Here is a 13,995-nt window from a genome sequence, read left to right as displayed (position 1 = left end):
CGGAGGAAAACCCGGAAACGACAGTGAAAGAGTTCTTGCAATCCTACCTGAAGCTCCCGGAGGACACCGTTAAAACCATCAATTTCGATCGTGTTCACCGTATAGGAGCTAAGCGACCCGGGGCACACAGACCCAGACCAATCGTAGCCAAATTCGAACCGGTTAAACGACTTACAGGCTGACATTGTGTTCCTACAGGAGACACATGTGTCCAGAACATCTGCACACACACTCTCCTCTTCACAGTTTCCTCATATGTACTCAGCCTGTTACAACTCTAAACAAAGAGGTGTAGCTATATTTATTAACAAAAGGATAAACTTCTCTATTAGAAACACGATGTCAGACCCCGAAGGCAGATTTATAATACTTAATCTATCTATTCAGAATATAGATTTATGTATTGCCAGTATATATGGACCAAATGTTGATGATCCCTCCTTCTTTCATACCTTCTTCACCTCACTTGCTGATCACTCTGATACCACACTTGTAATAGGAGGGGACTTCAACCTGGTACTTAATGCAGAGATTGACAGGCTTAGTACAGCAGTGAGTCAAAGAAACTGGCAGTCTGCAGACATTCTTAAACAATACATGAAGGATTTTGGTCTTTGCGATGCTTGGCGCTCACATCACCCCACTCTGAAAGATTATAGTTTTTTCTCACAAGTACATCACTCCCACTCCCGCTTGGATTACTTTTTAGTCAGTAGCTCCATGATGACGGAAATCACAGACACTCAGATACATCCTATCACTATTAGTGATCACGCACCTGTATCTGTGTCTCTGACACAGAAACGAGTTACACCACCAACTAGGAACTGGAGATTTAATACATCATTACTTAAAGAACAAGATTTCATTAATTATTTTAAACGAGAGTGGGCTATATACTTAGAACAAAATAATCTGCCGGAAATATCGCCATGTGTTCTATGGGAAGCAGGAAAGGCAGTAATGCGGGGTAAAATAATTTCTTACTGCGCACATAAGAAAAATAAAGAAAAAACACTTATATTAGAATTGGAACAGAAAATTAAATCTTTAGAAAATGCCTATGCTGCATCACCACAAGAAAATATAATTAACAGCCTGAGGAAACTTAAATTGGAATTAAATGAAATACTTGATAAGAAGACACAATTTATGTTGCAGAGGTTGCGTCTGGAAAACTTTGAACATGGAAATAAATCTGGAAAATTCCTGGCCAATCAGTTAAAACTGAATAAAGAAAAAACAGCTATTCACTCTATTAAAGACTCGGTCGGTAATATTACTCATGACCCACAACAAATAAATAACTCCTTTAAAGACTTTTATGAAGCCTTATACTCATCACAGATTAATCCATCTGATGCAGAAATTGAAGAATTTCTTAATGACATAAATCTTCCTAAATTAGATGAGGATCAGATTACAACTCTTGATTCACCGTTTTCATCATCTGAATTCTATAAGGCAATACAGCACCTTCCAAATAATAAAGCCCCAGGCCCAGACGGTTTCCCAGCAGAATTCTATAAAGAATTCTGGCCTGTGTTAGAACCTACTTTTTTCAGGATGGTGACTCAAATCAAGAATAACCACACAATCTCTCCAAACATGAACTCGGCCAACATTAGCCTGCTTCTTAAACCAGGCAAAGACCCAACACTTCCATCTAGCTATCGCCCAATCTCTCTTATTAATGTAGACCTTAAAATTATTTGCAAAGTTCTCGCAAGAAGATTAGAAAAAATCACTCCATATATTATACATTCGGACCAAACAGGTTTTATCAAGGGCCGGCACTCGGCCGATAACACACGCCGACTAATAAATATAATAGACTACTGTTCCATTAACAAATTAGAAAAAATAGTAGTCTCTTTAGATGCAGAGAAAGCATTCGACAGGGTAAATTGGAAATTTTTGTTAGCAGTTCTACATAAATTTGGATTTGGCCCATCCTTTATAAACTGGATCGAAACATTATACAGCTCTCCAAATGCACGGGTTAGGACAAATGATCTTATCTCACAAAGCTTCAGTCTGCAGAGGGGAACTAGACAAGGTTGCCCACTCTCTCCCTCAATGTTTATCATCTTCATTGAGCCACTAGCAGCAAAAATCAGACAGAATGTAAACATCAAAGGAATCCAAACAGAAAATACAGACCATAAAATAAGCCTTTATGCTGATGATGTATTACTTTTCCTCGGGAACTCACAAACCGCTCTTCTAAAGACAATCACACTTATAGATAAGTTCTCATCTGTATCAGATTACTCCATTAATTGGAGTAAATCAACAGTTTTGCCTCTGAATTGTAAATTTCAGAACATCATACCTACATCACTACAATCGGGCAACATTAGATATCTAGGTATAAATTTTTCTCCCAGGCTGTCAGATCTGGTACGACTGAACCATATTCCTTTACTAAAAACAATAGAGGACGATCTCACACGTTGGAACCCTCTACCTATATCTCTCATGGGGAGAGTTGCCACAATAAAAATGATGATTCTGCCTAAAGTAAATTATCTGTTCTTAATGATCCCTAATAAACCTTCTATTGCTTGGTTTAAGTCGCTAGACTCAAATATATCTAAATTTTTATGGAAAAGTAAAACATCTAGAATAAGCTTGAAGACTTTACAAAAGCTAAAATGCAGCGGTGGTCTAGAACTACCAAATTTTTATCACTATTTTTTAGCCAATAGACTACAGTATGTTTCAAGGTGGATGAAATCAAACCGCTCAGACAGTCCATGGCTGGATCTGGAACAAACACTCTGTGGGAAATTGAAAATATCTGACTTACCTCTCATTAGCTCCAGCATTAAACATTACAATTGCTTTTAAAAGCCTTACAATAAGCACCACCTGATAGCCTGGTGGGAATTCTTAAAGATGGCTAAGTCTTCACTAATCCCTTGTAAATTAACACCCATTTGGAACAATCCCGATATATGTCGGAAAAGACAGTACTGAATTTTTCAGAATGGCAAGAAAAAGGAATAAATAATTTAGAACATGTTATTCATGATGGGACCTTTATTTCATTTGAAGATCTTATTTTAAAATATGAAATTAGCAGTAGCAAATTTCTGGAATATCACCAATTGAGGTCCATCATACAGGCAAGATTTAATCTAAGTAATCTAAATCTAGACATCCCTGTGTGGATAACAGACTTTCTAAACCTCTATACCCCTAAACTGTTATCAAAAATATACAATGATTTGGGTGTCTGATGGCTCTTGGACTGGAGATGGGGGCTGACGCTCTGCGGTTTCTGTGTGCGGGCCCTGTTGTTGATGGTGGGGGGCCTGGATGTGTGCGCTCACGGTCTTGGGGTGGGGACCTGGGGACCCGTGGGGGTGGGTGCTGGCCCCGTCCGGGCGGCTGGCCTCCTCTGTGTGGGCCGGGGTGCGGGGTCTGGGGCCTTGGCGCCTGGGGTCGCCCGTCCCCCGTTTAGGCTCCTCCCTGCGCTGGAGGGGTCTGTGCCCCCCTGGGCGCACCGCCGGGTGGTGGGGGGTCTGGGGCGCGCCGGAGTGTCTGTCTGGCATTCCAGGATTCTGGATGCCTCCCGGGAGGAGGGGTGGGGCACTCAAGTAGGGGGACAACCACATAGGGCTGGTTGGTTCTGGACCCAGGACCACTGTGTTTGCGTATATATGGGTGTGTGTGAAGTTTGTGCGGGTGAGTGTGTTTGTGTTGGTATGTATGTGTGTGTGTTTGTATTGTAATTGTGAGTATGTGTATTGTAATCGTGTGTATGTGTGATAATTGTTGTCTCTTGTGTGCGTGTGGGTGTGTATGTTTTGTGCTGTGTCAGCTGTGTGGGCGGGCGCCGGCCTGGAGCACGGTGGTGTCCTGGGGTCGTGGCCGCTTCGGGCCCAGGGCCGGCCTTCCCTGCGCCGCGGCCGGTTGTAGGAAACCGGGGTGCCTAGTGAGCTAGCGCCAGCTGGCTCTCTTCCTCCGAGGGGTAGTTCTCTGCCTCTCGGTCTTTCTTATCCTGACCCTTCCCCTCCTCCCACTCAGTCAAACATCACACTACACATGGGGGTTCTGGGGGAGGGGGGCCCATGCTACAGTGAGTAGGGCCACCTACCTGGCTCTGCTCGCTGTGATGCGTGATGTCCCACTCCTCCCCTTTTTTCCCCCCTTACAATGACACATTTCATGACACAGTACAGTACACACAGGGCTTTGGGAGGCAGGTATCACTCAGTGGATGGTGGGTGGCGCTGCTGATGTGACCTCACTTATCTGCTCACTGCTACCTGCCCCTCAATTTTATTTACACATTAGACATTGAGGGCCTTGGGGGTCAGTGTGGCAGTGTGCTGTTATTCAGTACTACATTGCCTCTGTCCCTCCAATTTTAATTGCACTGTAGCTCACACACATTCTTTTCATTTCACACACATATTGAGTGTGTGGGGGGGGGGTGGGCGGGTCCTCTCACACCCCGGTTTGGTGCACCCTGCCTGGTGGGGAGACCGGCCGGTCATTCGGGGCCGGGGTGGCTGCCTCCCTGGGTTACCGCTGACCCGTGCTGGTGTCCGCCCGCCGATACTGTGAGTCCATGTATGTTCCGTGTGTATGCATGAGTGGGTGACTGGTGTGTGCGAGTGTGGTTGTGGGTGTGTGTGGGTGCATGTGAACATGTGTGTGTGGACAGCTGGGCCTGGGTCTATGACTTGCTGAGCCTGGACATCTGTGGTACATGGTGGTGGGCAGGAGTTACCCCTCCCCACCGCTCCCCGCTGCTTGCCGACTCCGCCCCCCCCCCCCCCCCGGGGTATGGGTGCCCTGTGGGTCCCTGGGTGCATGGCTAGACATCTTGGCGTGGTCCCTGCCCTGCTCCCTTGGCGGTTGTGTCCTGAGGGTGGTTTGGGCCTCTCTGGCATGGGGGGGGGAGTCCTGCCGGGGGTCGGCCGGTCTCGGGCGCCTGGGCCCTCGGGGGCCGCATGCTCGGCTCATGCTGGGGATGTTGGCCTGCCGGGGGGGTGGGCTGCTCATTGCCTCTGGCTCTCCGGTCACTTGCCCTTTGTCTGTGGGCGCTCTGTCTGGGGCCTCCATTCTTCGTCCTCTGGGGCGTGCACGCGGTGGCCGTCGGAGCATGTGGCCTCAGGTCTCGTGAGTTCCTAATGGGCTGTGGATGGTCCGGGTCCCCCGGGTCCTTCCCTATCTATCTCTGGACCACGGGGGGATGGTTGCGGCTTCTTGCCCTCATTGCTGAGCACATTCCATGACACATGACACGTGAACGCATATACACACATATACACATTGCTGCAAACAGTAGAATTGTGTGTGGTGGGTGGGTGTATATGTATAAAGGCATATGTATAATGTAAACATGTGTATGTATGTAGCAGCAAATAGTAGAATTATGTCTGGGTGTATATATGTATATGTGAATATGTATATGTATGTATATCTGTATAATTGTTTTTTTCCCCTCCCCTTTTTTTTTTTTTATTTATTTTTTAACTTACTTATTTATCTATTTATTTTTATTTAGTTGTCTGTTTATTTACTTATTTTATTTGTTTTTTCTCTCTTTTTTTAAAATTTTTAATTATTATTATTTTTTTCTATTTATTTATTTACTTACTTAATTATCATTATTATGATTATTATTATTATTATTTTTTTTTTTTTCTCTCCTCCCTTCTTCTCTTTCTTTCCTGTCCTCTTTTTTATTGTCAGGCCTGGCCAAACAAATAAAATAAAAACTTTAACAAGAATAGGCTTTAGTAACCTATAGAGCTTTTTCTTGTGAAAACAAATATGTTTGGTACATCAGTACATTCGGATTACCATTCCGATTGCAAAAATGGCCAGACATGACAGGTTTAAAAAAAAAAAAAAAAAAAAAAAAAAAAAAAAGAACTCATTGACTTGGGAGATGGGAGAAAGAGCTCAGGTTTACTGGGGTGAAGCCTATTTTTTCATTTTTATTCACTTTTGTTAAACTTTTCATATTTAGCATGATTTTTCTATCTTGATTTCTATTTTTTGTATTTTCTTCATTATCATAAAAACTGTGTTTTTTCCAATACACTGGCAAAACTCCAGTTTGTCCAGGTTTTTTATTTTTTAATTTTTTTTTAAACACCACAACAGACAATTTTTCCCATTTTCACAATCTTACATTTTGGCAAGCCATGGCCATGAGACTGGACAACGCCCCAGCAAAACCAAAACCAGATGCAGAGGAACCGCAGCAGACAGCATGGACGCGGGCCAACACGGAAGGGGCTACTTCATCACAGTGTGCCAGCTTTTGATTTAAGTAGCAGTTTTGGTTGATTAAGATGCAAATGATCTGGTTATGGCTATTTTCAATCGGCAAATGACTTACCAATTTATAAAAAAGATACTAGAACCAATTTGTGAAATTTTGGATAAAAGCTAAATCAAGTAATTTAATCTAAATTCCAATGGCAATTCTAAAAATGGGTACTGGATTGTTGTGGGTTGAACTTTGTCTATTTTAGCTGTCTTGGTGTTGGTTTGGGTGTATGCAGTCATGCCATAATTCATACAAGTTTTCTAGTGATCTTTGTTTTTCTCATGTTATGCACAGGTTGTGTCAGGTTCATCTGCTTGAAGATCAAATTGATGATCTCCTGTGTCAAATGTGTATTTGTATTTTTGATTTTGATTACATTGTCTGATGTATTTTTTGTGTGAACACGCAGCTGAGCGAGAGTCTAAGAGTTTCTGGCAACTGATTCTGGCTCAGTGCCTCCCGTCTATTAGAGAATCACTAAACTGCGCGTGAATTTGGACTGTATAAGCACTATTAAACTCCTAAGAAAGATGACTTAGTATTTCGCTCTCCAGCACACACACAAATTGTTATCTTTGTGGCCGTACTGGTCATGTGAGTTGCCAGTGTAATAAAAATGATTTTTCGGGCACTGCCATCGCTCGCGAACACGAAACACTGGCCAGTACTTTGAAGACAATCCAAGACTTTTTGGCGAAACTAAAATGTGGAACCTAGTGCACCTCCCACTGATCAGGAGCGAATTGCTCCTGATCAGAGAGTGGTGACTGCGGCTATCCCTAGTACTTCTGCTGAAGGGCCGGTGTCTAAACCGCGGGAAAAAACTAATAAGTCTAAATGACTAGCTCAGAACTTACACATGGCAGACTTACACCCAGCAGCTAATATTGAGAGAGATTCATGTGGAAGACCAGTGGTTGAATTAAAAATTGGGGGTAATAGTTCACCTTGGCTGATTGACACAGGGGCAATCAATCAGCCTGATTAATCAGGCCCCTGACCCAGAATGGATATCAAATCGATCCATCAGGGTGCATGGTTTTGGCACAGATGATGCGGTTTGAGCTACAGCTATTGAAACTCCTCCCTTGCAGATGGCTATAGGTCAGCCTAATTTTGTGTATGGGGTGTAGTGTTGTGAGAACGCAGAGGGATCCCTGCTGGGGTCCGATTTGCTGAGTAAGCATAGCGTTTCTCATGATATCATGCTTGTAGAAGTGGAAGGGCCAAATCCAGCACCAAACAAACCGTGCCAGTACCCCTCTGCGGCCCATCCGTACCTAAAATCCACCATTGAGTCACTATTAGCCCAAGAGTTCTCATAGAATGTAATTCAACCTGCAATAATCCTATTTGGCCAGTGAAAGAGCATACTGAACCAGGGCAACCTACTGCATGGCGTTTGACCATTGATTTTAGGGCATTGAATGCAAAACCGAGACAGCTGCCCCTTCAGGTGCTAGTTTACCAGATATCCTTTCATCACTTAATCCCAATGGTCACTTCCTGTCTACCCTGGGTTTGCCGAATGCCTTTTGGAGTGTTCCCATCCACGACAAGTCAACACAAGTTTGCTTTCACCTTTGACTCAACTCACATGGGTGAAAACATCATAAGGATGGGTGAATTCTCCCACAGTGTTTCATTGCTGCCTGAGCAAAATTCTGAAACCTTTTCAAGATGTGATGCATTGCTTTTTTTGTTGATGACATTCTGCTTCAATCATAGACTGAACAGGAATATCTATTGCTGTTGGATGAACTGTTTGTGCTACTGACAGAGGGGGCGCTGAAGCTGAACCCCAAGAAACTGCAGCTGATGAAAAGAGAGGTGACCTTCCTGGGAAGTGTAGTAAAGGACAGCATGGAGGTCTCCCTAGCTGCCTTTGATAAGCCCCAGGTTGCTAATGCCACCGCTCTAAAAAGTCCAGACAAAAGCAAACCTTTCCTTTTGGAGGCGGATGTCTCAGATACTGCTCTTTCTGCTGTTTTGTTGCAGGAATGAAATGAGGTGCTGAGACCTGTGGCATATGCTTCAAGACTGATGTCAGCAGTGGAGATTGCCTATGACTCGTGCACCAGACACCTGTTGGCAGTACACTGGCATTTCAGCACTTCACTCATGTCACCAGATTCTGCAAAGCCATCATCGACATGCCCCACATGCCGATCCAATTGCTTCTCAATGGCCATGTCACAGGTGTTCATCAGAAGCCTGGTGTTTCAGGGCTGGTGGATGGAAATTGGAGAGCAGATACTGCTGCTGAGACTGCTGAAAGGTTTCACGTACATCTAAGTTTACATCTTTTTGTTAATATCAAATTTTATCAGAAGAAGCAGAAAAGTGTTGTGTGAATGACAGCAGCGAGGATGCATGGGCCCTGGCATTGAAAGTTTGTAAAACCATGATTTGGTAGATTCAGCACTGCAGTTGTATTTTTGATTTGGGGGCTCAGGAAGAAAGGACTCGCATTCAATTAGGGAAGCAAAATAATATCAAAATCTATATAATATTTATATAAATATTTGCTTTTTTGGCTTGAAAGACTAGAATACTAATGGAGCTTGAATACTGAGTGCACCAGACTACCAGTTGTGGTTGTGATGTCACAAAACACATGGCTTCTGCTTGGTCCGTTTTATCCACTCTTTTTGCATTTAAGTGCAGCATTTCAAACTCTTAAATTTTCACATTTAGTGCAGCAGCACTTGCTAAACGTATTCTATAATATAATTTTAATAAATAAATATAATTGAAAGTTGTCCTCCTTCAAACTGCTTTTTCAATATAGAAAAATATTTATATCTTTCAGCCATATTGTACACACAGGTTGTATTTTTGCGGTGAGCCAACCAGCTATATTTAATAACAATAACAATATTGATAATAATAAAAATAATAATAATTTAATTAACATGGCACTTTTCATGCCGGTGGCAGCTCAACGTGCTTTACAGACACAGACTAAATAAAAATATATATATAAATTTTTTTAAAAATTACATGAGATAAGTATTCATTTAGAATCATAAAAAAAATTATACAGATTAAAAAAAACACCTGAAGACAGTTTTAATCAAACATTAAGTTAAAGAGATATACAGATTCTTCTTAAAAGTGAGCACTGAGCTCGACTGTCTAATAAAAGGTGGAATTGAGCTGCACAGTTTAGAAGCATAATAACTGAAATAGTCTCTCCATGCTTTCTGTATTTTACAGAAGGTATTAGTAAAATCTAAGATTACACTTTGGAACATGGATAGACACACTGTGATGTAAGCAGGTGCTACGTCATTTAGAGCCTTAAAAACTAGTACCAGAACTTTAAAATTTATCCTGAACGATACAGATAACCAGTGCAGTAAAATGGGAGTGAAATTATCACCTTTTTTTGTTTTTGTTAGGATGCCTGCTGCTGCACTTCATATGAGTTGTAAGGGATGCATTATTTTCTTTGGAAATCCAGTAAGAAAGGTTTATCTGCATTGCTCTTAGACAGAAAGGGCTGAATAATTCTAAGTAATTCTCAAATGACAAAAAGCTACTTTAGTGACAGTGTTTACATTGAGGATAAAACATGGCTCAGAGTCCAAGATCACACCCAGGTTTCGTACTTCAGGTATGGTATATAAAACTGAAGAACCAAGTTTCTCACTCAACAGAGTTTCTGTACATATATATATACACATATACATATATACATGTACACACACACACACACACAATTTTACACACAGCTAGTCAGTCTAGTCTAGATCATCAGAGGGAATGCAAATGTATAACTAATTAACAATTTTGTATTACATTTTGTAAGACTTTACTTAAAAAAAGGTAATTGAAATTGGTCTAAGATAATTTAGTATGGAAGGATCCATACTTTTTTTTTTTTTTTTTTTAAAAGCAGAGGCTTCACCAATGCAGTTTTAAAAGTGTCTGTAAAAACCTGTTGACAGAGAGCAAGTTTCAATAGTTAAAACATCATTGTTAACACAACCAAAAAACATCTTAAGGAATTAAGTAGGAACAGGGTCAAGATCACAGGTAAACAAACTAGGTTTGTCCACAACACTTCAGTAAGCTCCTGATAATTTATCATTTCATTACTCATGTAGGTGGCTTATCTGGAACATTATAGGAGCTAGTTTCAGCTGGCTGAGCTATGTGCTGTCTAATCAGGTTTATTTTATTCTGAAAATAAATTGTGACCTCTTTGCAAATTTTAGGAGATAAATCACCCTGAGATGTTTTAGCAGAAAGGCTGGAGTTAATTTGTCAGTCTGTGGTGGGATTTTGGTATTATCTTTGTGTCTAATATTTACAACAGAGAGGTATGGCTGCGGATATTTTCATAATATCATCGACTGAGATATGCTCTTTGAGAATAATCATAAAGCAATTGCAGTTTTCTGGCTGTTAACATGACATGAATGCAACTCAGGTCAAGGGGAGACACAGGAAAGAAAAGGAGACAGAGAGAGAGTGAGCAGAACGAGAAAGAACGGGCTAGATAAGATTTTTTCTTACCTGCCAATTGTTAGACTTTTTTTACTCTATTAGTTTGGTTGTTGTCAATTAACTGTTAGCATGTTTCATATTGTACTTTGGTACAATTGGTAATTGGTAAACAAGCTTACTTTCCGGTGTGCATCTTTAGGTAACAAAAAAAAAAAAAAAAAAAACCTGATGTGTTGTTGAACCATGCCGTATTTGTAAATACTGTGTTATTACTGTTTTTTTTATATATATATATATATATATATATATTAACTAATGTGTCCAGCATTTTTAAGAGTGAAATTCTGTTGTTAGTTACTGTGTAACTAAAGACAGACTCGTTGAATGTGCAAACATACTTAGTCAACAGAGAATAACTGATTTGAAATAAATACAAAAGGCATGAAATCTGGTATGAATACCACAATTTAAATACTGGTACAAACTAACATACACACCCTGCCTTATGCACCTACCTATGCACATTATGCAAACATTGACATATTGGCACAAAGGACATATTTAGGCACTCTTTATTTTTGCTGTATTGAAAAATGTATCACGACACCACTCTAACACTGATTTGAAATGCCTAGCAAAGATATAAATGTGAAACATAATATAAATTGATCATGACCAGTTTGAATGATCATGATTAGCATAAATAATCAGTCCGGAAGTCATAAATGCTATGACCATTATAAGGAAATTCCAACAGATTACAATCATTAATTAAAATCTGACTATATCAAAAATGAACTAAGGTATCCTAGCACAAATATATAAAACCTATTCTTTTTTTAATTATTAACAGCTATTCATGCTATTGCATGTAAACCATCCAAACCCCTGCAGTAAATAAATGCATCTTTTTTTTTTTTTTTTTACCTCATTTTAGTACTGGGTACTGGAAAGTGCAGACCTAAATGAGTGTGAGGGTTGTTGGAACGTCTGGCAGAGGAATCCACCAGAAAGATCTTCAATTCCCCACATCGGCAAAGCTTTGACCGCATACCGAGGGAGGCCAGTGACAGACTCCGAGTGGGCCCTGTTCCGTGCCTCCATTGTCGATGCAGCCGATCGGAGCTGTGGCCACAAAGTGTAGGTGCCTGTCGTAGGTGGCAATCCCCGAACCCATTGGTGGACACCCTCGGGTAAAGGAAGCCGTTCAAGCTGAAAAAAAGTCCTATTGGGCCTGGTTGGCTTGTGGGACTCTGGAGGGCAAAAGATGGGTACCAAAGGGCCAAGCAGATCACGGCTTTGGTGGTGGCTGAGGCAAAAACTCTGGGGCGGTCCCCCTGGAATGGCAGACTGGGTGGTGGTGGGTCCCGCTTTTTAAGAAAGGTGACCGGAGGGTGTGTTCCAACTATCAGCGGATCACACTTCTCAGCCTACCCAATAAGGTCTATGCAGGGTACTGGAGAAGAGAGTCTAACCAATAGTTGAATCAAGACAATACAAGAGGAACAATGCGGGTTTCCCCCAGGTTGTGGAACACTGGACCAGCTTTTTACCCTCACCAGGGTGCTGGAGGGTGCGTGGGAGTTTGCCCAACCAGTCTACATGCGTTTTGTGGATTTGGAGAAGGCATTCAACTGTGTCCCATGGGGATCCTGTGGGGAGTGTTCCGGGAGTACGGGGTGAGGGGCTCATTATTACGGGCCATTCAGTCCCTGTACAAACAGCAGTAAGTCGGACTCGTTTCTAGTCAGGGTTGGACTCCACCAGGGCTGTCCGTTGTCACCGATTCTGTTCACAACTTTTATGGACAGAATTTCTCGGAACAGCCAAGTGGCAGAGGGGGCGTCCAGGATGGTGGCCTCAGGATTTCACGTCTGCTTGTCGCAGATGACGTGGTTCTATTGGCGCCATCAGACCGGGACCTCCAGCTCTCTCTGGACCAGTTTGCAGCCGAGTGTGAAGCGGCTGGGATGAAAATCAGCACCTGTAAATCTGAGACCATGGTGCTCAGTCGGAAAAGGGTAGAATGCTCTGTCCAGGTAGGGAGTGAATTCTTGCCCCAAGTGGAGGAGTTTAAACATCTTGGGATTTTGTTCACGAGTGAAGGAAGGATGGCGCAAGAGGTTGACTGGCGGATTGGTGCGGCATCTGCAGTAATGCGGACCCTAAACTGGTCCGTCATGGTGAAGAGAGAGCTGAGCCAGAAAGCGAGGCTGTCAATTTACTAGTCAATCTACATTTCGACTCTCACCTATGGTCATGAGCTTTGGGTAGTGACCGAAAGAACCAGATTGCGGATACAAGCGGCTGAAATGAGCTTTCTCCACAGGGTCACCGGGCTCTCCCTTAGAGATAGGGTGAGAAGCTCAGCGATTCGGGAGAGGCTCGGAGTAGAGCCGCTGCTCCTCCACCTTGAGAGAAGCCAGTTGAGGTGGTTCAGGCATCTGGTAAGGGTGGCCTCTGGACGCCTCCCTAAGGAGGTGTTCCAGACATGTCCGACATGGAGGAGACCCCGGGGAAGACCCAGGACACGTTGGAGGGATTTTATCTCTCAACTGTCTTGGGAACGGATGGATGGATGGAGCACTTCAATTACACTATCAAGCTCCTATTGGCTCAAACACACTAAACCCACCTCTAAACAGACCTTAAACACTCACCACAGACACTCCTACCAGTTCTTAATCTACCAGTCATTGACCAACAACCACAACCCAGACATTCATAACTCTCAGAAATTTCTTCATATTGTTCTAGAACAAACCATGATCTTCTAACCACATTTGTACATATAATTATACAATTAAAGCCAGCTTAGTCAATGTTTCCTTATTATTTACAGCTCCATTTCCAATAAGCCATGGCTTCTTTTTGCACATTGTTTTTAAAAAGTAATGGCATATGATCCGCTTCATGTGTTCACAAATTGACAATGGAGCAGAGAAAATCATCTAAAAGGGCTCATCTCTACAGTTTACCTGTCAATGAGTGCATTTACATTCACACCAATACAGCTGATTTGATAAATACACAGAAGAACAGCAGAACAAGAGAAAAGGCAAGAATTTCAAAAAGACATGCCTTTATAATTAACTAGGCAAAAAAAACAGCATTTTAATACAACAGATAAGAGTTTTATAAACATGAAAGCATTAAAATCAACTAATTTGCATATTTACAGAGTAACTCAGAAAAAAAGTCCAAATATTCTGGCCCAACAGCTCACATTACACAGTTCTGGT

General features: G+C 42.0%; 1 protein-coding gene across 2 annotated transcripts in view; it reads right to left on the bottom strand.

The window, feature by feature from the left end:
* Positions 1 to 13,995, bottom strand: part of LOC108412759 (gastrula zinc finger protein XlCGF7.1-like) — a 43,935-nt gene that overhangs the window by 17,732 nt on the left and 12,208 nt on the right. The gene's annotated exons all lie outside the window — the stretch shown is intronic.

This window comes from Pygocentrus nattereri, chromosome 15, assembly GCF_015220715.1.
Source record: "Pygocentrus nattereri isolate fPygNat1 chromosome 15, fPygNat1.pri, whole genome shotgun sequence".
NCBI classification, from domain to species: domain Eukaryota; kingdom Metazoa; phylum Chordata; class Actinopteri; order Characiformes; family Serrasalmidae; genus Pygocentrus; species Pygocentrus nattereri.
The sequence above is the reverse complement of the archived record's forward strand: the minus strand, read 5'-3'. Positions and strand labels throughout refer to the sequence as shown.